Source organism: Schistocerca cancellata, chromosome 3, assembly GCF_023864275.1.
Source record: "Schistocerca cancellata isolate TAMUIC-IGC-003103 chromosome 3, iqSchCanc2.1, whole genome shotgun sequence".
In the NCBI taxonomy this organism is placed as follows: Eukaryota; Metazoa; Arthropoda; class Insecta; order Orthoptera; family Acrididae; genus Schistocerca; species Schistocerca cancellata.
The window spans coordinates 519,999,750-520,022,529 of NC_064628.1; the positions used below are offsets into that span (position 1 = coordinate 519,999,750).

Here is a 22,780-nt window from a genome sequence, read left to right on the forward strand (position 1 = left end):
TTCGCGTACAAAAATTTCGCATGTGCTTCAGTACTACAACATGGAGTCCCCAGAAATGTTCTGATGATAAAGGAGACATTTTACAGCATATTTCTCCGTGCTAAGACACTTTTAAACTACTTTTCGCCTCACACCTGATTTTACGTGCGTATTTTACCTGAAAAAATAGGGTAACTTTCAGCCTCTGTATTTCTAAAACGTGTAAAAATATCAAGAAAATTTTCAAGGTTGTTCTAGATCGGGATCTTAGGAACATTGCGCAAAAATTTCAGGCATTTGCTGTGCTAGCCGCCTTACAATCGGCGATTCGGTTTTTATATCCAAGAACCATGTTTTTGTGATGTTTCTCGATAACGGATAAGGATTTTTGAAAACGGGGAGATGGCGCTTCAAAATAAATGCCTAGAGAATATATCGTTAGAATTTGAGCTATGTGCTGCGGTTGGTTATTTATATATCTAATGATGATTGCGAAATATGGTGAAAATGGATTTTTTGTCGGATTTCCTCGGGAACCGGCCATCAACTGAATGGTACCTCCATAAGCCCCTTAAGACGCGCAGTAGACCACATCTAACGCAGAAAAAAACCAACCGATTTGTTCCTTTTGCCAAAGCTGGAGGAAATGTGTAATTTTAAAACTTTGACCATGTTATAGTAAGTTACATTAAGATGGCATGTGTGTTGGTTTTGCAAATGGCTCCTAGCCCAAGGGCTATCCAAAGCACTTGACCCTGCTTCTCTCGTTATGAGCGGCATTTCGGACCATGTGTAACGGTACTTACAAGTAAACACCAACTTCGAACTTCTTGGCCTAAGGAACTGGACGTAAAAGCTAGCAATGCAGCTATAGTCTGATTGAAACTGTTTGTTAATTGACGTCACTGACTTGCCGCCACAATGTTACCATATTGGCTGTCGGACATTACTCGTTTGTAGGCGACACTCAAATACGGTGACTCATTTCAAAAGTTAAAATTAAAAGGAAGGTCAGCGTTGGCCGTAATATTCATGGTTTATTGATAGCAAAATCGATTTTCAATCACATAGTGATCATCTTCAGTGCTGGAAGTTAAAAATATCACACAGCGATCAGTGAATAAAAAAAAACCACAAATACACCTGAGTATAAACCAACTGTTGGAAACAACATACCTGTCGTGTACAAATTAAACTCATAGGCACTGGTATCAATTTATTATCAGTAACCAAAATTGAGAAACGATCACAATAACTGAGGCCGCTGTTTACATTCACCTATACAGCAGACTTCGGTGTGACATGGTCTTGGAACGCCATCTATGTGGCGTGTGTCACGTGAAGACTTAACAATACTTTATTTGGCAACAGATTACCACAAAATACCAAAGTGCACTTGCAAATCATTAATTGAATATTTCAATTTTAAAATTGTACATTAAAAAACGATAGCAAAAAAGAAAAGGGGAAATGAGCATCTTGCCAACATACGCTGGCGTGTTATTTTCAAACAACTTAAAAAACATCTAAGAATAAAAATCAACAGGTAAAATTATATGGTGTCAGATTACAGGACTAGTAAAGAAGAAAAATATACAAATAACATGACATCAAATATAACAGAATTTGTTATAACACAGTAACCGCCATCTGGTGTAGGGAGTCAGAGGTATAAAGTTCTTAGTTTACGTAAAATATTACATTGAAAGCAAGAAGTCAAATATCTAAATAGTGATAATTATACAATGTATGTCACCATATAGGAGGTAAAATTCCATGAAACACATTACGTGATATAAAAATTTTTTTTAGGGTGCAGACTAAAAATTTTTTTCGTATTTAACGACGTGATGATACACTCATGTCATTCGTCCCGTTGGGACATGTGAACACTTTATATAAATTTTAAAAAAATTATTGTAATTATGAAAGCAGAATGTTTTTAAAGCTCATTGTGGATGCAGAGATCGTTTAGCGCACTCGTGAGTGAAAACTACTGTTACAAATTGCAAAGAACTAATTATATGTTGGATAGAGAAAAGTGTACGAAATACGCTAGCTTAGTAGATGCCTCCACTATCACACCTATTATTTATAGAAAACTTTCTCATATGATACAAACAGAGCTTTGGTATAAGGAAGCAGTATTCTCTTTAAAGTATAAAAGTGTTGTTACTTAGAAGATGATGTGAAGCGGAGGAAAGTTGGAAGCGGCGGCCGTGAGGTGTGACCAGAGTTCGAGATGCTTTGTCAACAGCTGATTCAAGTGATCCATGGCTTAACTGCGGCAGACGACGTATTTCGCAGCCCTCAATTTAAATTTATGTCCTAACTCAACCATACCCTAGCGAGTGCAATGTATCCGAGAAGTCAACAATCTTCGGCAGAACTATTAATCACGCTTGCTTAGTTCACGGTGATTGTAACTAATCTGCACGAGAAAACTCGACACAGTGAAATGTCATTTTCAACATTAAAAGCAAACTATAATTTCCCGCTTTCATTGGTTACCTGAAACAGTCTTCACACTGGCTACAGGTGCTGTCGCATTAGCAACCAATGACAAGGGCACCCATACCCTAGCTCTCAGGGAAATGAAAAAAAATGGTGTAGTTGAATGTTTCTTCTTTGTTTTCAAGATAATGACTTAAAAGTCAATATTACCCAGGTTTTCGTAGAGTTGAAACTGGAACATTTTTATAGGTACTTACAAGCTACTATTCATCTTCCAGTATATTATAAACATCCTACACCCCCGATTCTTAGCTTCTCCCCGGCCCTGAAAACTATCAAGAAAGAAAGCCAGACAGTTAATTCGACGTGTACTGACCAAATGTTGCAGCAGTCTGGCAACGACGAAAACTTTTGGCGTGACGTTGAGCGCTCTGATTGAGGGAAACCAGCTCCAATGCGTGACGTGTCAGCTAACAATTAATTTAAATCAGGCTTTAGAAAAAAATTCTTCTGTATGTGTGAGTTGAATTTAAAAGGTGTCAGATAAATTAGTCATCATATATACAAATGAGACTAGATGGATTTTAAGAAGAGCGTTCTACATGAAGCATCAAAATTAACGCGGCCAGTGGTTTATTCAGACAAACGTGGATTCGTACACTGTGCATGAATATTGTCATAGTGTTCGAGGAGTATTGTCAAAGTGCAGTTAGTGTTGTGCTGCTCAGGGTGTTGGCGTATGGACGTGAAGCGCCTGTTTTCCTGCCCCCGCTTCCTGTTTATCGGGCGCAAACACTATGGCGCTGACACTATGGCGCTGACACCCTGACCAGGTCGTCAATACGCTTTGCGAATAATACAACGTTTGGACTGGGCAATGTTCATCGCAGGGTGCCTGACAGTGGTGGGGACTTAGGACTCAATCGAAAATCGTAGTACTGACGAATGTCTAGCGCTGCACCTGCCAACGCCCTTCAATACGATGTTTTCTAGTTATTAGTCACTCGTTGATCGCTTAATATATTTCTTTGTTCATTACACCGTTTCGGCCACTGCCACCATGAGATAAAAACTTACAATTTGCAAAACAATGTTCAGTGTCAGTATTAAAAGTTTAGACACTGAATCTGGTTTTGCAGTTTCTAAATATTGATCTGATAATGGCAGTAGCCAAACAGTCGTAATAAATAAATAAATATATTAAGCAATCTAAACGGTTTCACTCTCAATGATCTTGGACCAATACAAGAAATGTATTTCTTTTATTAACGTTCAGCCACGCAATCAATTTCAGAGCGAGGTCGTATCGAGCGAGAGATACACTGTGCAAATTGCGGTCGTCCGTCAGTCAAACTGCCTTGTACAAATAGCACGCACACCGGCCACGAGGAAGTCAAATGTCACGATGCGACCTTTGTGTCCAGCAGTCCATCAGCGCCAACTTAAAAGTTAATGGCGAAAATTTGCGGGGAGTCGGCCGAGCGACTGCTATAAACGGACGCAGAAATAGCCGTACCAATTAGTTTCCGGCACCTACCGTTTAACACGAAACTCCACAGCCGTATCTCGTAAACGATAGGAACTTTATGTGAAGGCGAATAATAAATTAAATCGAATTTACGACGTCATTTACTAACTTCCCAGCACACGAAATCTTCACACCAGACTCACGGCTACTTCTATTGCAATGCGCTCTTCTTTTCTTCCTTTTACTATTAGGGACTCGAACAACGGCGCGCACAGAGCAATGGGCTGGGGACAGCAGCTGCAGCTGTCCCCCCCCCCCCTCCCTCCTCCCACATAGCGAAAATGAAAGAACTCCGCAAACAGAACTCACGTCCTGTCTTGCAGACAGACAAGACGTCTCAGCTTGACGAAAACTGTTTGTTACGGAATTCGACCTCCCTCCTCCAAGAGCTGGCTGGTTACAATTAAGGTGCAGCTGCTCGTGGAGGTCCATTGTGGGCTTTAATATTATCTTATGGCAGTGAAACTCGGTAGATATGCTGATGCGATAATGCGCTATTACGGCACCGATTTACTCTGGAAAAAAATTTGTTCCGCTTTTGGCCACCAAGTGCAAATCTGGCGCTATAAATGCAAAAAGAGGTATAGAAATGTTCCTATATGTAATGGATTAGGAACGGAACGTGGGCAGAAAGGGTGAAAGACATAATGTTGGTTTGTTATTAACTATCTTGCGTGAGAACTGGTTTCCACACAGTCGCGGTCTTAAAACGGGAAACACGCGCTGTGTAGCAAGGTTTCGATAACTTGCGGACAGGCACTGTAGGTGCATTATCGTCAAAGAAGAACGGATCAAGAATAAAGATGCTTGCGAATCCATACCACACATTCATTTATGGCGGCTCTAGTGGTTCTGCGTGCGTAACACGTGGTTCAACAGTTGTGTGTGTTCACTGCTCAATGGTTCAAATGGCTCTGAGCACTATGGGACTAAACATCTGAGGTCATCAGTCCCCTAGAACTTAGAACTACTTAAACCTAACTAACCTAAGGACATCACACACATCCATGCCCGAGGCAGGATTCGAACCTGCGACCGTAGCAGTCGCGCGGTTCCGGACTGAGCGCCTAGAACCGCTAGACCACCGCGGCCGGCTATTCACTGCTCCCTGTACTGCAAGATGTGCCTCATCACTCCAGAGAATATTGTCCGGCCACATGTCATCAACTTCGATCCGTGCCAGGAAATGAAGAGCACGTTCAGAACGTTACTGCGAATCATAAGGTTTCAGTTGCTACTTGCTACACCGTCTGGATCTTGTACGGGTATCATTGTAATATAAACGGCAAACATTCCTCACTGTTGACCATGAGATGGACAATTCTCGTGACACTGAACAAGCACTTATGACTACCCAGACCACGTGCTGCATGGTCAGTTACAGCAACAGCAACCTCGTCAACAACTTCCGACGGAATATGACGCCTTCCTCTTCCGGGGGCCACACCAAGTTCAGCCGTGTTTCCGAAACCATTTAACGTCATCGGGTCTCTCCTTAGACCTTGCTGTCGGGGATACTCTCTCAATGCTACACTGTAATGCTGCCGTTCCCACACAACTGTTTCACTAACGGGGCTCAGTCTCTCTTCTCGACAGCCATACTGTTCACTCACATGAAGGTTTGTCAAATGACAGCGTGGATCTCGTACCATCACACAAACAGTTACAGCGCTAGTTTTGCACCTGGTGGCCAAAACTGAACTAATTTTTTCCAGCGTAAATCGGTTTGTCATTAAGGCATTAGCATATCTACCAAGTTTCGCTGCTATACAATAATCACAGTCCACAATGCACCACCGTGACTAGGTGTCCTTTATTTATAAGCACCCAGTATCTACGATCTGCCGAACGTTCATGGACTCTAATAATCACTTCGAATAAGGAGCAGGGGTCAAGAATACTAGACATACAAATGGAGAACTTGAGGCAAGATTTCACTTAACATTGTCCTTTAAGGTCCTATGAAAGTGATATGAGCCAGGGCATTCTCACTCCTCAAATCCATCCAGTTACCGGACCATGTGATAAAGATTACAAATCCCACCCAAAACTCACAGCCTACAGAAGGGGCTCCGAGTCGCCTCTTAGTTAGCATCGCTGGGACCCAAGCACACTACCTAACGTAGATCTCGCTCCTCTGTAGAACCTTTCAAACACTCTTTATCTCCGTCTCCTTATTTGATTGCAAAGCATGGATATTCTTATACAGAGACAAACAGTATATTGATGGATTTTAAATTTGGTGCTGACATTGGATGCTGCGCACAAAATTAATCGAAAAGAGAACAGATGTGTCATTTACTAAGTAACTCAGTACTTCCAGGCTCCTTTATCCTCGCGTCAGCCAGAAAGTTATGCAGTTCTTTAGCCATATCGCGAAAAGATGTGGAGGAAATCTAGACACAATAATCATGGAAGGGAACATCGAGGAAAAGAGACCGTGGGAAAGAGCAGCGACACGTGGATGGATCATATGAAAAAGATTTCCGGTCTACCTTTTGAGTAGACTGTAAGGAAAGCTGGTAACCGTCCGGGATGGAGACGCTTGGATCATGGGGACACGCCGCTCAACAACGACCAGAACGACTTCTGACGATGAGTAGGCAACTGTGATCGCAACATCCGCATTTTGTAAACCTTAAAATATTGACTCAATAAATTTTGCCTCGGACAAATTAACGTATTAGTGAGTTTCGGAGTAGTGTCCCGTTTTGTATGACTACTTTCACCGGAATCGTTTCTTTGGCTGGGTTTCCTGAGCGTGTGATCTATTCACGCTCCCACAGCTCAGGTAGGAGCGCCTGCGTATTTCAAACCAACTGCCGCAGATGTGGTTCCACAGAAAATCCCGAAGTCTTACAGGAATATTGTGCAGTATCTACACCAACATTCGATGTTGCACTCCAGAACCTTATAAGAAACTGTTAGACCGGAAAAGCCTCTAACACTGTGTTATTTTATTCAGTGAAGAGAATCGGTGGTGACTGACTTAGCCGGCTTGGGTGGCCGAGCGGTTCTAGGCGCTACAGTCCGGAATCGCGCGACCGCTACGGTCGCAGGTTCGAATCCTGCCTCAGGAATGAATGTGTGTGATGTCCTTAGGTTAGTTAGGTTTAAGTAGTTCTAAGTTCTAGGGGACTGATGACCTCAGCAGTTAAGTCCCATAGTGCTCAGAGCCATTTGAACCATTTGACTGACTTGGATTTATCTAATGCAGTACACTGCGTCACATACGATTAAAAAGTGAACCATCAGAGGAGGTTGTAACGGAATGCAACGTCACAGATTGAGAGGGTATGTCGTGTTATTTCAGTGATCCACAAAATCGAGTCTGATTTACAAAGACATTGACAGTATGGGCCTACTTATCAGTTTGGCGCTGCACCCCCGTCCCTCCTCCAGCCTGAATGCTTGCACTGACTCTGTGGAGAAGTGTGTCATGAATTCGTAGTATCCTATCCCGGTACAAGCCGGTCCACAACTGTTGTAACTGATCCTTTATATTGTGGATACTGGCACAGGGTTGGAGTTCATGTCCGACCTGGTCCCTCACATGTTCTGTCGGGGGTAGATCTGGGGATTTTGCAGACCTCAGGAGTACCTCAAGACCACGCAGTTTATTTAGAGACACAGATGCCATGCGTGAACGATGACTGTCCTGTTGAAAAGTGGCACCAAAATACTCTCACATGAGAGGTAACACATGTCCGTAATATATCGTTGTGCCGTTTGAGTTCCCTCAGTCACTTTAATCCTTATCTCGATGCCATAGCCTCTCCTAAATTTTGGAAAAATGAGACCACTGCCAACGTCATTGAGTGAGTTAGCGTTAGATAGAGTTTGGAAGGGGCCTCGTTGTGGGCCTCCAGATTTGTGGGACATTAGGATGTGACAGTGTCTCGATGTTGGATTGCATGGGAACGAGAGGGCAGGCATATTTGTCATCAAAGTCTCGGTCGAGCATATGTGACACACACAAGGGAGGCTCGCCACATTGTGCGCCTTTTACAACGATTACACGGCATTTCATGTACCATATATGCATGGGACAAACAACACATACCGTACGTGAAAGAACATCGAACACCAGCGATACATCCGCCTTCTACAGCCCGACAAATCTGCACTGGCTGAACACCGTATTTCCACTGGCCATCCCATGGATTACAGGAAAGTCAAGATAGTTCAAAAATGTTGGAATGTGTGTGAAATCTTATGGGACTTAACTGCTAAGGTCATCAGTCCCTAAGCTTACACACTACTTAACCTAAATTATCCTAAGGACAAACACACCCATGCCCGAACATCAAATTTCGCCACACTGTCCTAAAGGATACATTTGTTGTACATCCCAAATTGATTTGGGCATTTATTTCACACAGGGTTACGTGTCTGTTAGCACTGACCACTCTACACAAATGCCCCTGCTCTCGGTTGTTGGGAGGGCTCGAACCTCCGCCAGGACCAGCCGCACAGTCCATTACTGCAGCGCCTAAGACCGCTCGGCTAATCCCGCGCGGCGTCGAGATATTGCTCACAGCTTCAGCCTATCGTGATTCAGTGGTCAAGGATACTGTTGAAATACAATTACCAGGCAATTTATGTTACCGTGAAGAGGATTTTCAGCTAGAAAAATCGTAGAAACTCCTCATTTAACATCTGAGCCTCCATTAGCTGGCATTCCAATACACGTCACCCAAATAATCAATCATATGGTTTTGTAAGAACTGTTGGTTTATTTACTCTATGCTTGTTTTGTTTTACTTTTTGTAGGTTGAAATCTATGATGCATGCGAATTACTTCACATTTTTATGTCGAGTGGTTTAAATGCTTGCAGCGACCCATATCGAAGATGGCTGTAAACTTATCAGCCGAAAGTTCAGATGCACGTTGGAAAGATGATGGAATATTATATCCGTCGGAAAAAGTTCCTTGCCTGTTTGATTAAATGTCATGATTTTCTTTGATCTCAGGTTGCTCTCCAAAGTTCATTTCAGTCACGTGATTCGTACTCACAGAAGTGACTTTAACAACGTTAGTGTCTTTAGTCTCAGCATGAAGTGAACAGCCAGACAGACTGCACTTTAATTAACCTTTGCACAGATGTCTGGAGATTTAACCAAGCCTCACGGGGTACCTAACAAGAGGTTTCCAGACTGTGAATAATGCTCGCGGTGGGTTTTCGTTCGCTTCGGAACACGCTTCTCCCAAATTACCAGGGTGAGCGTGCAGATGAGCTCGCCCGATGCGAATACAGCGAAGGAGGACGGAATGCTCTTCGCAGCTCGGCGTGGGGGAGAGAGGTACTGGGGCATCCACGGCCTGAGACGGGCGTGCTTATCCTTTGAGGCGGGCCCTAATGTGCTGCAGAGACGAGGGGTGCGACTGCTGAGTTTCCCTGGCTGCTGGCGAAGGACAAAAGCGCCTTCACCGCCGACTGAACGCCGGGGCTCTCGGATAAACCTCACGAGAGCCGGCGCGCGCACCACCCAGCAGCGCCCTGGAGCAGCGGTTCTCAACCGCCATGTCGCAAATACCTGTCAAGGATGTCGCGAGATTTTTGATGTCTCCTGGTCTGCAAAAGGTAAAATGCGAGGGGTGGCTATAAAATGATGCTGTCACAGCGTAAGTACGCACGCGCCAAGTATGAACGATAAATGGCAAAAGTCTGAAGCCTTCTCAATCGAATGCGACATCTCTGGTGTCTGAAAACAAATCAGTGTGGCCGTGGCCTTCTTTTGTGTAACAGCTGATATTTTGTTTTGCCGGAAAAATTATATGTGTAATAATAGAGCAACGAATTATCGTAAAGTTCCAAGTGAAACGTGGGAAAACTGCTAGTGAAACCTATCTGTTACTAAAAGAAGTGTATGGCCAAAACTGTTTATCACGTACGCTACTTTTTGAGTGATTCAAGTGTTTTCAAGAAGGCCGAGAAGAGGCTGATGACGACTCACCGATCTGGACGTCCTTCAACATCAAAAACGGGTGAAAGTATCGAAAAAGTAGGTAATCTGATTCGATCTGACCGCTGGCTGAGTATTCTATCAATTGCTAAAATTGTAGCAATTGTCGAAGAATGCTTAAGGCACGTTTTATATCACCAATTTGACACGAGAAAAGTGTATACGAAACTGGTGTTGAAAATTCTCACAATAGGACAAAAAGAAGCTCGTGAAAATGTCTGCACTGACACTCTGAATACCACAGAAAACGATTCTAATTTTTGGAAAGTGTGGTGACATGCAATGAATCTTAATTTGTCGTGAAGTGATGAATTCTTTTTTCTATATTCATGGCACTGTACATCTTTACTGTGTTCCTGGAGGTCAAATGTTAATTATAATTATCGTTATTATCTTGATGTTCTTGATCAAGACTGTGAGTAAATATGAAAAAAAGGACCCGATTTGCGGAATAAGTCATGGGTTTATGCATCGAAATATCGCACCGTCTCATACTGCATTGTCTATTAAGAGGTTTAGAGAGAGGTACAGCACTCTAGTGTTAGGTCACCCACCTTATTTGCCTGGCCTAGCACCACGTGACTTTGATCTATTCTCCAAGGTTACATCTGTTTTAGAAGGAACAAGATTTCAGTCCGTTGAAGCAGTGGAAGTGAAAGCGGCACTCGTCATCAAGAAGCACACAGAGGAAGACTTCCTGCAGTAATTCCAGCAATGGAAAATTCACTTGGAGCGTTTCAGTCATAGAGGAGAGGAGTTTATTGGGGCTGACAATAACTAAATGTGTATGTTTTTGAAATAACATGTTTCAAAGGAATAGTCCCGTTATTTCATAGTCAGACCTCGTATGTAGAAAATTTGTCCCCAAATAGTTTCTTGGAGTAATAAATCTTTATCTCACAGTTGTTCCATAATTTAAGAGGTATTGTATGTACTTCATGTAGTTGCCGTTTTGCATTTAGGAAAAAAAAATCATTTGTGGGGGGCTGGTGAAAGTTTCAAATGTACGTTGGTGCGCCCCAAAGGAAAAAAGGGTTGAGAAACGCGGCACTGTAGAACTGAACAGCCCCCACGACTACCGCTATTAGCGGATTTTTGTCTTCCATTGCTTTACAATTGCTAAGGAAAAGAGGCATTGTTGGACGCAAATAATCGGAGGCCATTACATACGTAATAGAGGTGGAATGGTATATTTCTAACGAAAAATGGTACAAATTTCATGACATGGGAAAGGAGGATATCACACATAAATAACGTCCATTTTGACACAGGTCATATCCTCAGCGTAAAGATCGATATAGGACTCTCAGTGAGGAATATGTTCTTATAGAGCACAGATGCACATTTTGCACCTGTTATTCATGCTGGCCACCAAACCGTTGAGGAGCCCTTGGGGGATGATGTTCCACTCCTCTCTCAAGTCGGGTTTTAGTTTCTGCACGGTTCGAAGAGGGCGTGCTCATAGAGAAACACGTCGGCCAAGAGTTTTCCGGCCATGTTCTTTTGTGTTTAGGTAGGGAGTACGCAGACCATTACTTCTCATAAGGGAATCTCCCCATCGCACCCCCCCTCAGATTTAGTTATAAGTTGGCACAGTGGATAAGCCTTGAAAAACTGAACACAGATCAATCGAGAAAACAGGAAAAAGTTGTGTGGAACTATGAAAAAAATAAGCAAAATATACAAACCGAGTAGTCCATGTGCAAGATAGGCAACATCTAGGAGAGTGCGAGCTCAGGAGCGCCGTGGTCCCGTGTTTAGCGTCAGCAGCTGCGGAACGACAGGTCTGTGGCTCAAGCCTTCCCTTGAGTGAAAATTTTAATTTTTTATTTTCAGACAATTATTATCTGTCCTTCCGATGCGAGGTAACTGCAGCGTAGTATGGGAACGCTACACCTAAACAAACATCGAAACATACGACGTCAGTCCACTATAGCGCACGGAAGAGAGAGTATTCCTGCTAAGGAGGCTCCCTGGCTGGCAGTTGACTGTTCGCTACTTTGGACGAGAGTGCATTAAATACGTGAGATGTATTCCGTGGGCAATATGAATCCAGAAAATATAGCTCGCGACCTCAATAACAAGGTCAATGAATATTTTCCGAACTGTAAGTTTGCGGTGCGGTCGCAAAACACAGACAGTAAACTTATTACGGTGAACAGAGACGCAATGAACGAACGGACAGATCATAACTTTGCGAAAATAAAGAAAGTAAACTTTTCACTCGAGTGAAGACTTGAACCAAGGACCTCTCATCCCGCAGTTGCTTACGCTAACCACGGGACCACGGCGCTCCTGATCTCACACTATCCTTGATGTTGCCTATCTTGCGCATGGACTACTCAGTTTGTATATTTTGCTTATTTTCTTCATAGTTCCACGCAACTTCTTCCTGTTTTCTCGATTGATCTGTGTTCAGTTTTTCAACGCCTATCCACTGTGTCAACTTATAACTAAATCTGAGGGGGGTGCGATGGGGACGTTCCCTTGTTAGTATGTGCGATGCCTCAGCTATCCACTGTGGGTGAGCATTGTCGGCCATAAACAGAAAGCCAGGACCTACCGCACTCCTAAATAGACTGACATGACCAAGAATAATATCACTGCAGTATAGCTGTGCTTCCACCGTATCTCGCGCAGAGAGTGCAGCGGTGTTCGGCTGTTGGTGTGTAATGCCTACGCACATCTTAACGCCTATGCCATACAGATGAAGTACATGTTGTGTGCAACGTGCTCCCCTCTCTCTCTCTCTCGCGACGCTAACTTGTGGCCAGAATCGCTTGCCACACTGAAGCGAGATTCGTCGGAGATCATCATTCTAGACCACTGTTGCTGACCCCAACGTACATGCTCCCTACAACATTGAACTGTTTCCCAACGATGGCGTGGATGAATTGGGATGCATTTAACAGGCTTCCAAGCATACAAACCAGCCTGATTTAAACGCCGCGTAATGGTTCTCGCAGAGACAGGTGTACAGGTAACGGCTAGGCTGGTAGGTCTGCAGGAATCTACCTACGAGTGAGACGCCTCATCCTTCTCGCCACTAGGGCTACGTATCGATCCTCTTGCGGTGTGGTTGTCCGTCTGCAACCACCAGCATGCTTTTGCATAGCATTTTCATCGCCAGCGGCCTTTTTTAATAGCGAGATGACATTTTGGCACACTCTCATTACTGTAGTCACAGTAGTGACAATTTGACGTCTTTCGAGCCGTCCAACAGTTCGTCCACGATCAAAAGCACTCAAATGACGTCTTGTAGACATGTTGCCATACCACACGCAGTGTCTCACTAATCGGTTCCACAGCAACCTTCATCAAACAACGTACTGTATGGACTGTCGAGTGCATGCAGAGCGTTCGTGGACAGGCTTCGCTGCAATTAATACGTCCCGCTCTCTGCATTTTCTTTTACTATCAATGGCCTAGTGTTCCGTAGCAGTTTTCTGTTGTTCTGCAGCAAGTATCAGTTGTTCCTGAACAATTATCAAGCGGTGTATATCTGGCTGTTGATGCCATTCATGGGATTGTTACGTGTCAGTGCAGTATACGTTTCATTGTAGTGCAGTGTTATGAGTGCTGCTGTGCTTGTGTAAGATGCCATATGAAATCCAGGAGAGGGTTGCTATAGTCTGATGATTCGTTCTTAGTCGTTTGAAGAAACACGTCAAGCGTTCGTACAAAAACTTCCGAATACCAGTGCCCCATACACGATTTAGTTAAGAAATGGCCTACAACAGGTTCGGTTTCAAGTGAAAAAAGAAATAGAAAGCCTTAAGCATTCCGAAGGCCACTACCGATACTGGAAGAGAATTACTATTAGCCCAAAAACATCACTAAACAAATTGTCTAAACAATCTAGCGTGGCGCTCATGAATTAAAATTGAAACCGTACCGAGTGCAAGAACTGAAGAAGACAGGCGCATCGAAACCGACACCGAGGCCGAAACGAACTGATTATTGCAAATGGCCTCTCGAAAACCTTGTTGGTGGACATGTAGACCCGATATACGAGGGCATGCTAAAAAGTAATGCCTCTCACTTTTTTCATGTGAGAACTATTAAAGCTTTTTAAATAAAACAAACTTTATTAATATTCCACACCTTTATTGTTCATGTCAACATATTTATTTCTGAACATAGTCGCCTTGTAGACAACACGTTTCTTCCAACGGAGACCAGTTTATTGATAGACGAAAACAGGATGGGGACAAGTCTGGACCGTATGGAAGATGATCAATGAGAGTGAACCGAAGGCGTCAGATCGTTGCAAATGTCGCAGCGCTCTTGTGTGGACCGGCATTGTTATGCTGAAGAAGGACCATGTGGTAACGAGCTCTTCGAATTCGTGCTTTCAGTGTCTCACCACCTACGTAGTTACGTTACATTACGCGATGATACACGTTGCAATTCGTAGCCCTTTAGCGTCAGAAGAGTTCACTACTTAGAGGATGATGTATGCATCCAATCCCCACAACATTGATGAACAGAAGGTGAAAATTCAACGAGAAGTCAAGTCAATGCGACTACCAGCAACGTCTAGCACCAGACGACTCTCAGTCTGATTGCTCGAGCATAAAAGCGTATCGATTCCCAGAGCCATCATTTGAACACCTTTTATGACAATAACGTCAATAATTGTAAAATTTAAATTACGTTTAATTCCCAAAATTTGGTTTCACCATCAGCTATTGAGGGTGACTCAGCTGCCCTTACAGATGGTGTTTCATCAAACCCACAATGTTATATCTAGCCTTCCAAAACCACTTTCTCGATACGAGAAAACTACTAGTCTAACAGAAAAATGAACAGCCTTTTCGTAACAAATTTCATGTAGTTAAATTTTGTATTGGGATACGTGTCCGCTACAGGCCGTAGTTTTCGAGTTATTCAAGAACAACGGATAGAAATTACATTGAAAGGCACCCCCACTCCCACGCTCAGCCGTCACCTGTCAGGATTTCTAGAATGTTGTTCTTGGCTCTCCTACAACTGTACAAAAATTTCCGGCTACACAAACTGTTCCCGAAATTCGTTTCTGTTGACAGCTCTATTACGCCACCAACATAGCCGGCTATTCCGTTGGCATCATTAATGAAACGTGCCCATGAGGGCAATGAAAGAAAAACGACTTGTGTAAGCGTTACGGTAAAACTAATTACATCAACAATTCGATCCAAACTTAACCCTTACAAGAACAGTATTTTCGTAGTCAGAAGGCCTAACGAATAAAACGATGTAATTCTTTAGTTTATGGTGATAAAAGTAAAAAAAAAAGGTTGAGTAAAATTTACATAGTAGTGAAATTTACAATTTGTAAGTGCTCGACTAAGTCGATGGCGTCATAAGACATTCAATGATGACCAAAAAAGTTAGAATGTGTGACATGATTTTTGTACAATGTTAGGAGGGAGTGTTATGAATTACATACTAGAAATCCTAACCCGTGGGGCCCGAGTGTGGAAGGGAACTGTAGCTACTTTTGAAGGTCATTTTTGTACTTTTTTCTTGAATAACTCGAAAACCGCGGTCTCTAGCGAAAATGTGTCCCGTTACAAAATTTAATTACATTAAATTTCCTACAATGATGTCCTGTTCATTCTTTCTGTAAGATTAACACTGTAGCGAGAGACAGAATATAAAAATCTCGCTGGCAGTTTTTGAAGGCCAGATATAACACTAAGGGTTGCATAAAATGGCACTGGTAGGAGCAGTTGAACCGCCTTGTAGGGTTGTTCGATCCCCCACGGAGCGTCTCTCCAAGCGGTGGATAGGAGAAAGACTATTAGACATGGGTGGTATTTGGAAAATGAAATAAGTGGGATGGACCAAACACTAATACAGGCATAAACCCACTAGTGTTCCACATCCAGCGGATATTGGTCAGTTTCTACTCACCAAGTTGGTGTGGCTGGTACAAATACATTTTGATCTCAACAATCAAGTGTTTAATATATGTGACCTCCTACAGACGTCACCACAACGAACCTCAACTTTAAAAACCATGACTGAACAACAGGAAAAACATCGACTACCCCAGGTCCCGTAAATGTGTTGGATGTCCCCCGTCATCGGCTTCTGGGAGATCAGGGACACGATAAAAAGGAAGAGTCACAGCTTCTCGAAACCTCTTCGCAAACACTATTTGGCACACTTAACACAAGTACGCTGGTCAAACTACGCAAACTTAAACAGCTTACAGATATACTAGAAAAATTTCACGACAAAATACAAGAGATGCGTTTCACTGACGAAAATCATTTCGAGATGGAAAACTACAGAATAAACAAAGGAAAACCTGCTGACAGAAGAGGATCACCAAAAACGCTTGGCACAGTGATTTGCAGTACGACAATCAGTTATAGTGAAAATCCTAGTTTTCAATTTAATATAAGAAAAACCTTCACAATAACGTTCCTATCAGGAAACAAAAGATACACACTCATCAACACGCGTACACCGACAAACGGTCACAACAGAAAGTAACTACAAGAAGACGAAGGCTTTTGGGAAGATATGGAAGAAATAACAAATTACCACCAAGGTACTTGAACGTAGAATCCAGGCATGGAACAAGTTTAGCAATAACATAACAACAGAAACATGGCAGTATTCCAAGGAAGTCTAGAAAAAATCCTCGAAAGTTATTAGAAAAGTGAAAAGGTCATACGACAAAACTACAGTAAAGACTTCAAGAGAAATAACATGAGAAATTTATACAGAATATTTAAGGAAAATATAAAGAGTTATCAGTCTCAAAATACCTGCTTGAAAAGAATTGATGGGCCTCTGGTAACAAATACCCCTATAGGAAACTGAAAACTTCTTAAAAAACGCTTTGATAACTTCGAGAAGCCTAAACAAAAAAAAAACACTTAAAGAAAAAGTACAAATCCAGATTCTAAACCCCTTATAACAACAGAGGTAGAGGAGATTATAAAACAACTAGATGACAACAGAGCCCCGGGAGAAGACGGCATTATCTCCTAGCTCTGGAAACGCAAAGACCAAACCATCACAAAGGAAATTCATAAAATTCTCACAGCAATATGGATTTTAGAGAAAATTCCACAAGAATGGAAACGTGCGTTGATTCACCCCTTCCACAGAATGGGCGACAAGAGAGACTCCAATAATTACAGAGGTATCTCATTGTTGCAGGCACATACAAAATTGTATCCAAGGCATTGTTCAACAGACTAGACCTTAACCTGATACAAAAGTAGGTGAACACTAAGCAGGTTTCAGGAAAGAAAGATCCTGTATTGAAACTGCTAACACTCCTGAATATCAGACAGAGGAGCAACGCTGTAGCCACATTCGTGGATTTTAAGAAGGCCTTTGACTCGACTGACAAATGTTCAAATGTGTGTGAATTCATAAGGGACCAAACTGCTTAGGTCATCGGTCCCTAGACTTACACACTACTTACACTAATTTATGCTAAGAACAACAAACATACCGATGCCCGAGGAAGGATTCGAACCGCCGGCGGGAACTCCATTGACAGATACTCTCTCTTTGACACACTAGAAGAGTATGGAATACGCAGGAAAAACTGGGGTACATAACACTGACAGATACAACGCCCAAAATAAAATTGGTGGGAGAAATCTCAGAATTATTCGAGATATATACTGGAGTCAGACCAAGAGAAACTCTCTCATCTCTTATAGTCAACATGGTCTTGGACCAAATTATCAGACAATGGGAAAAAGAAGTAAAGGGCTTTCAGTTAGGAAGAAAACGTGCAAATAAGACAAGCATAAAATGCCCGGCGTTCTCAGATGACCTGGAAATTCTCAGAAACAATAGATACGAAGCACAAGAAGTACTGGAGTACATACATGAGTCTCTGCCAAAACCGATCCGCAGATATCATGTGAGGAAAAGCAGTACATGGAAAGAACACACAAACCATGGACACTAGTAAGGAAAGGTTAACACAGTGGAAAAATTCAAGTAACTAGGGGAATATCTACAAATAGGAAGATCAAGTAAGACATCCGAAATACAACGAACAGAAAAACTTCAGGAAGCGTACAAACTGACATGGAAGCACTACAATGAAAGAAACATTTAACGACAGACCAAACTCAGATACTACAATGTAGTTGTACTATCAGAAGCATTCTATGCATCAAAAACGACCACAATGGGAGCATCAGACATCAATGAGACAGAAAAAAATAGAACGTTAAGTCCTCAGGAAGATTTTTGGAGCAGCACACAGAGATGGTATACGGATGAAGAGACCAACAGAGGAGCTATACGAACACACAGAAAGACTCACAGGCGTGATCAGAAAACGTCGACTAACATCCTAAGGACACATACATAGAACCAAGACAATTTTTGATGTACTAATAGATCAAAAACACAAAAATAGGAAAATAACTAATTGGTTTCAAGAAATAGGCGAAGACCTAAAACAAGCAGGAATCAGTAGGAAAATGACGAATGAAAGGGACCAATTCAAAAATAAATATATGAACTTGAAATTTAAAGTCAAAGAAAAGAAGAAAACAGGGAAAATATGGACAGAGCGAAGGAATTAGGAACACCGTCAAAGAATGAAGAGATTTTAAGGAATGAAACAGAAGAGGGAAACGAGAAACATTTAATTACGAGAAGGTTTTGTGGAAATTAAGCCACCTTCAATCCATGAAAAAGAAGAAATGACAGATACTTGCAATTACAGAAGAATAAGTTTAGTGTTAAAGGCAGAAAAAATATCCCATCTAGAATTTAAAAAGTTACCGTGAACGACTGAATAAGATCTAAATGGAGACCAATTTGGATTCATGAAAAAAAAATGAGGACTAGGGGAGTATTTATGTAGTATGATTCCTGATAGTTGGAGACCAAAGGTAAGCAGATACACACACTATACTCAATTGACTTAGAAAATACATGTCCTAGCAACGATTAGTAATAAAACCTATTCTGAATATTGAAAATGCTGCGTTTTGGTAGACGAGGAAAAGGAACCATGAACCACTTGTGACAATTTCTCCATAAAAATTTAAGAAAATAGAACGGCCGCATGCAACTTTGAAAAATTTCCTGTATGAATGAAGCAGTTTTTTCAAAAATGCATTGCTCTTTCGACGTAATGTATATACTTTTCTCACATAAGTGGCCTCCGCTTACAATCAGTTAGTTGGAAAGCTCATTGTTGTGTCATTTGTAATCGGCTATTGCATTTCATTAGTAACCAACACAACACTGATGGAATACTTGTGGCCCATAAATATAGACGAAAGGAATTGTACTTCGTTGTTCATCGAATATTAATTTAACGCTTTCCATTAGACAGGTCGTTCTTCAAGTGAAAAACTTTCGGTGCCAACTTACCAAGTTCTCTGCAACGCAGAATCTGAAAAAAAAAAGAATTTAATTAGGATATTGTGTCTAGATAGTTGCCGAAAAAACAACGCACTGAATTAAAAATAATGTTAATCAGAGAGATTACAAAATCAGTAACAAATTACATTTTATTCTTTTACAGCTGTCAGATACTTCCGCAATAACTCTTCAAAAAGTGCACCTTATTTCGGTAATACATTATATTGAGAAACCGAGCAGTTATATTCTGTAGAATTTCTTCCAATGAGACATAATTTTTAAGATACTTTTAACGAGGGCATGAAACGGGGAAAACTTATGGTAAGAGGTAAGGCGTAGTTAGGGAGGTCACGTCAGAGCCATACAAACAGTTGATAGTTCTTATTTAAAAAAAAAAAAAAAATATGCTCGATATGGCTGGGATATTCCATCTGGGGTCGTTTTGCTGTCAGGTGCAAGCCTTACTACTGACGCCACTTCGGCGTCTTTCGTGTTTTTGTGATGAAAGTGAGATGAAATGATTAGGACGATACGAACACAGTCCCCAAATGATGAAACTCTCCTACCCAACCGGAAATCGAACCTGGAATACCACGATCTGGAGGCGGCGACGCAAGCACGAGTTCTTAATAACAGCCGTAGGGACAACTGAATTAATACAATCATTGAAATCAGTTGACTAGTTAATTTTCTAGCCGTAACCTATCTTAATTTACGTATAAAATTGTTCTTACCATTTGCCTAACATTCAACTAGTTAAAAAAAATGTTCAAATGTGTGTGAAATCTTATGGGACGTAACTGCTAGGGTCATCAGTCCTTAAGCTTGCACACTACTTAACCTAAATTATCCTTAGGGAAAACACACACACCCATGCCCGAGGGAGGACTCGAACCTCCGCCGCGACCAGCCACACATTCCATGACATTCAGCCTGTACCCCTCTTCCTTCAACACGGAACTGTGGCTGACTTTTGTTTGTAAAATGAGTGGATAGATTGTCCAGTTTTACTTTCGTTTATTGTAATTTACGAAATGAATCAGAAAACGGCTCTTTTACTTTCTCACCCGGTTCTTGCATGGTTTTCGTTCTGATCAGCAATTTGAGCAATTATTTTCAGTCCGCGATGCCAACTTATACCATCCTTGTCATTAATAAGTTCACCTTTAAGACCTACTGATATTCTCCCAAAATGCTACAAAGCACTTCGCTCTCCCCAACACTAAAAATAATCAGTTGAAGTCATTTATGCTCTAAAAATATTATCGTGGTTTGCTCAGAAAATACACGTCTGCGCTCGGCAATATCCCATCACGGATTCTTTCTTAACACTGGCCGAAACCCACACGAATTCCCGAACACACTGCTGACAGCACTCTACAGTAGTTTTTGGTAGGGCAGTGGGTAGCGCAGCTATTCTGTTTTTATTGTTTGACGAAGAAGAGTCATGCTTTTTCTCTGAAGTCCCATTCGAAGGTTCTTCCAGTGCTGCAGAAAAAGGTATACAGTCGCATTATAAAAATCTACGTCGCTGTCATAAGTCTGCAGCTACAAAAGTTAAAAATTACAATTTCCCACACTACGTTATAACTTAACGAAAACCACAACTCGATATAGGGACTTGTTCTGGATATATGGAGACGACATTTCTTAGGTGCCTCGACCTGTATAAAGGGACATTCACAAGCGGACACGATGTATTACAATGTCCACCCATGGATACATATGCAGGGTGTGAGCGTCACATGTTCTTCTTTATAAATGCAGGGTCACCTAAATTTCGTTAGCCATACAGTTTGCAGCATGGCGTATTCTGTTAGGAATACATTACTAAATAGTGCAGTACCATAAAATCTCCAACTCCGACTCTTCTGAGAGTCAAACTCCCATGTTTAAAACAACTTTAGTACCTCTGTTTTAAGAAAATCTAGTTTTTCACTTATTTCAATGTTTATGACGTCCTATCTCTTGAACTATGAGTCTTACAATGATATAATTTTGCAGATACATTCAGTAATATGTGCTTATACTGTTGAAACCTTTCCGTCTCCTCTAAATATCTTTTGTTACTCAACCTTCCTTTCTACAATGACCTATGAAACCTTCCCTTAGGATTTATATCTCTTGCTTAATAACAACAAATGAAATCTTCCCCTTGAAATTAATTCTCTTTCTCAATCTTCGCATACAAATTTAAATGCTGCTTATTAAAAGTGATTTGCTGATTATTTTGACGAAACATAGACTGTGTCGTCGTTGTGGCCCTCAGTCGTTACCTGCAATAACCCAAAACTGTTCCTTACCTTTTTTACTGTTACTGGATCGCTATCTGACTGCTACATCGAACTGCGACATGAATAAACTTACTCTGTTTTACTATACTCTATTAGCTGCTGGTGGGCTGTATTTATTACCAAAGCTGACGTTATCCTTTAATAGCAAAGCTGACGTTATTCTTAAATTAATTTGACTGAAGTTACGTAATTCATAGTTAAACTTTTTCTTGACAACAATAAAATTTTTCAAAGTTTTACGTTGATGGTTTTTAGGATGGATTATAATCAGTAATGCAATATTGCTGGCAAAAATTAATTATATTCTGAATGAAATGAAATAAACGTTCAAGTTTACTTTTTACAATAATCTTACAACCAGCAATGCGCAAACATACCTTTAATAGTCTTGAGTTTCTCAAAAAATTCTATAATATTAGTTCCTCTTATGATAATAGTTAGCTGATGTCTCTGTACATCCATTTATAATCTCTTGCAAATCATAGCTGGTAGCTGGCAGGCACACCGCTCCTCTCAACCTCTCGCTTCGGAGCTGCTACCGACTCGCTTCACTTCTCGCTTACTACTGACTTCCTACGAACGCTAAAGTGCGGTCTCTCCTGCCAACAATGCTTTCTGGTGCAGACAATCCCTGCTACCATTGCAAAATATATCAATGCACGGTCCTTCCCGCTCTTTTCTTAAAATGTATCCATAGGCTGTCTCTCCCGCCCTTTTTAAAATTATATCAATGTGCGGTCTCTCTTGCCAACAATACTTTGGTGCAGACATTCACTACTACGACAATTGTTTCCAACATGACAAATATTAATTATTCATGCTTAATCCTATTAATAAAATATAAACATCTTTCATAAATTGTGGTTTGACAAGACAATAGAAATATACACGTCTTACACTGTGTGCAAAATGCGTTCCAAATACCTTTAGTAGTAAAGAAGTAATAAATTAAAACATCATGCCTGATACTGCAATTGTACTGCATGAAGAGCCAAAATGTAGGAAGCGATGAACTTTATTTCTTTCATTATTTAGTCGAGGAGTGTCAATGAGAAAAAGTTTCGAAAAGCCTTGAAATTATGGGCGAACGTTGTTGGAAGTTGCCGAGTGATCTCGTTATAAAATACTGCGTGAATATAGTCTGGGTAATTTGTGCTCCGTGAGTTGCACTGCTTCAAGATATGTACACGGTTTGCAATTTTTATACTTG

At 41.4% G+C, this 22,780-nt stretch overlaps 2 protein-coding genes across 2 annotated transcripts in view; one reads left to right on the plus strand and one right to left on the minus strand.

The window, feature by feature from the left end:
• The window catches only part of LOC126175331 (GTP-binding protein Di-Ras1), a 1,524,693-nt gene that overhangs the window by 1,006,901 nt on the left and 495,012 nt on the right, over positions 1–22,780 (minus strand). The window contains exon 3 of the mRNA XM_049922048.1: positions 19,286–19,307. The gene's annotated coding sequence lies outside the window, so the exon portion shown is untranslated. The remainder of the gene's footprint in view (positions 1–19,285; positions 19,308–22,780) is intronic.
• The window catches only part of LOC126175330 (pancreatic lipase-related protein 2-like), a 379,377-nt gene that overhangs the window by 350,506 nt on the left and 6,091 nt on the right, over positions 1–22,780 (plus strand). The gene's annotated exons all lie outside the window — the stretch shown is intronic.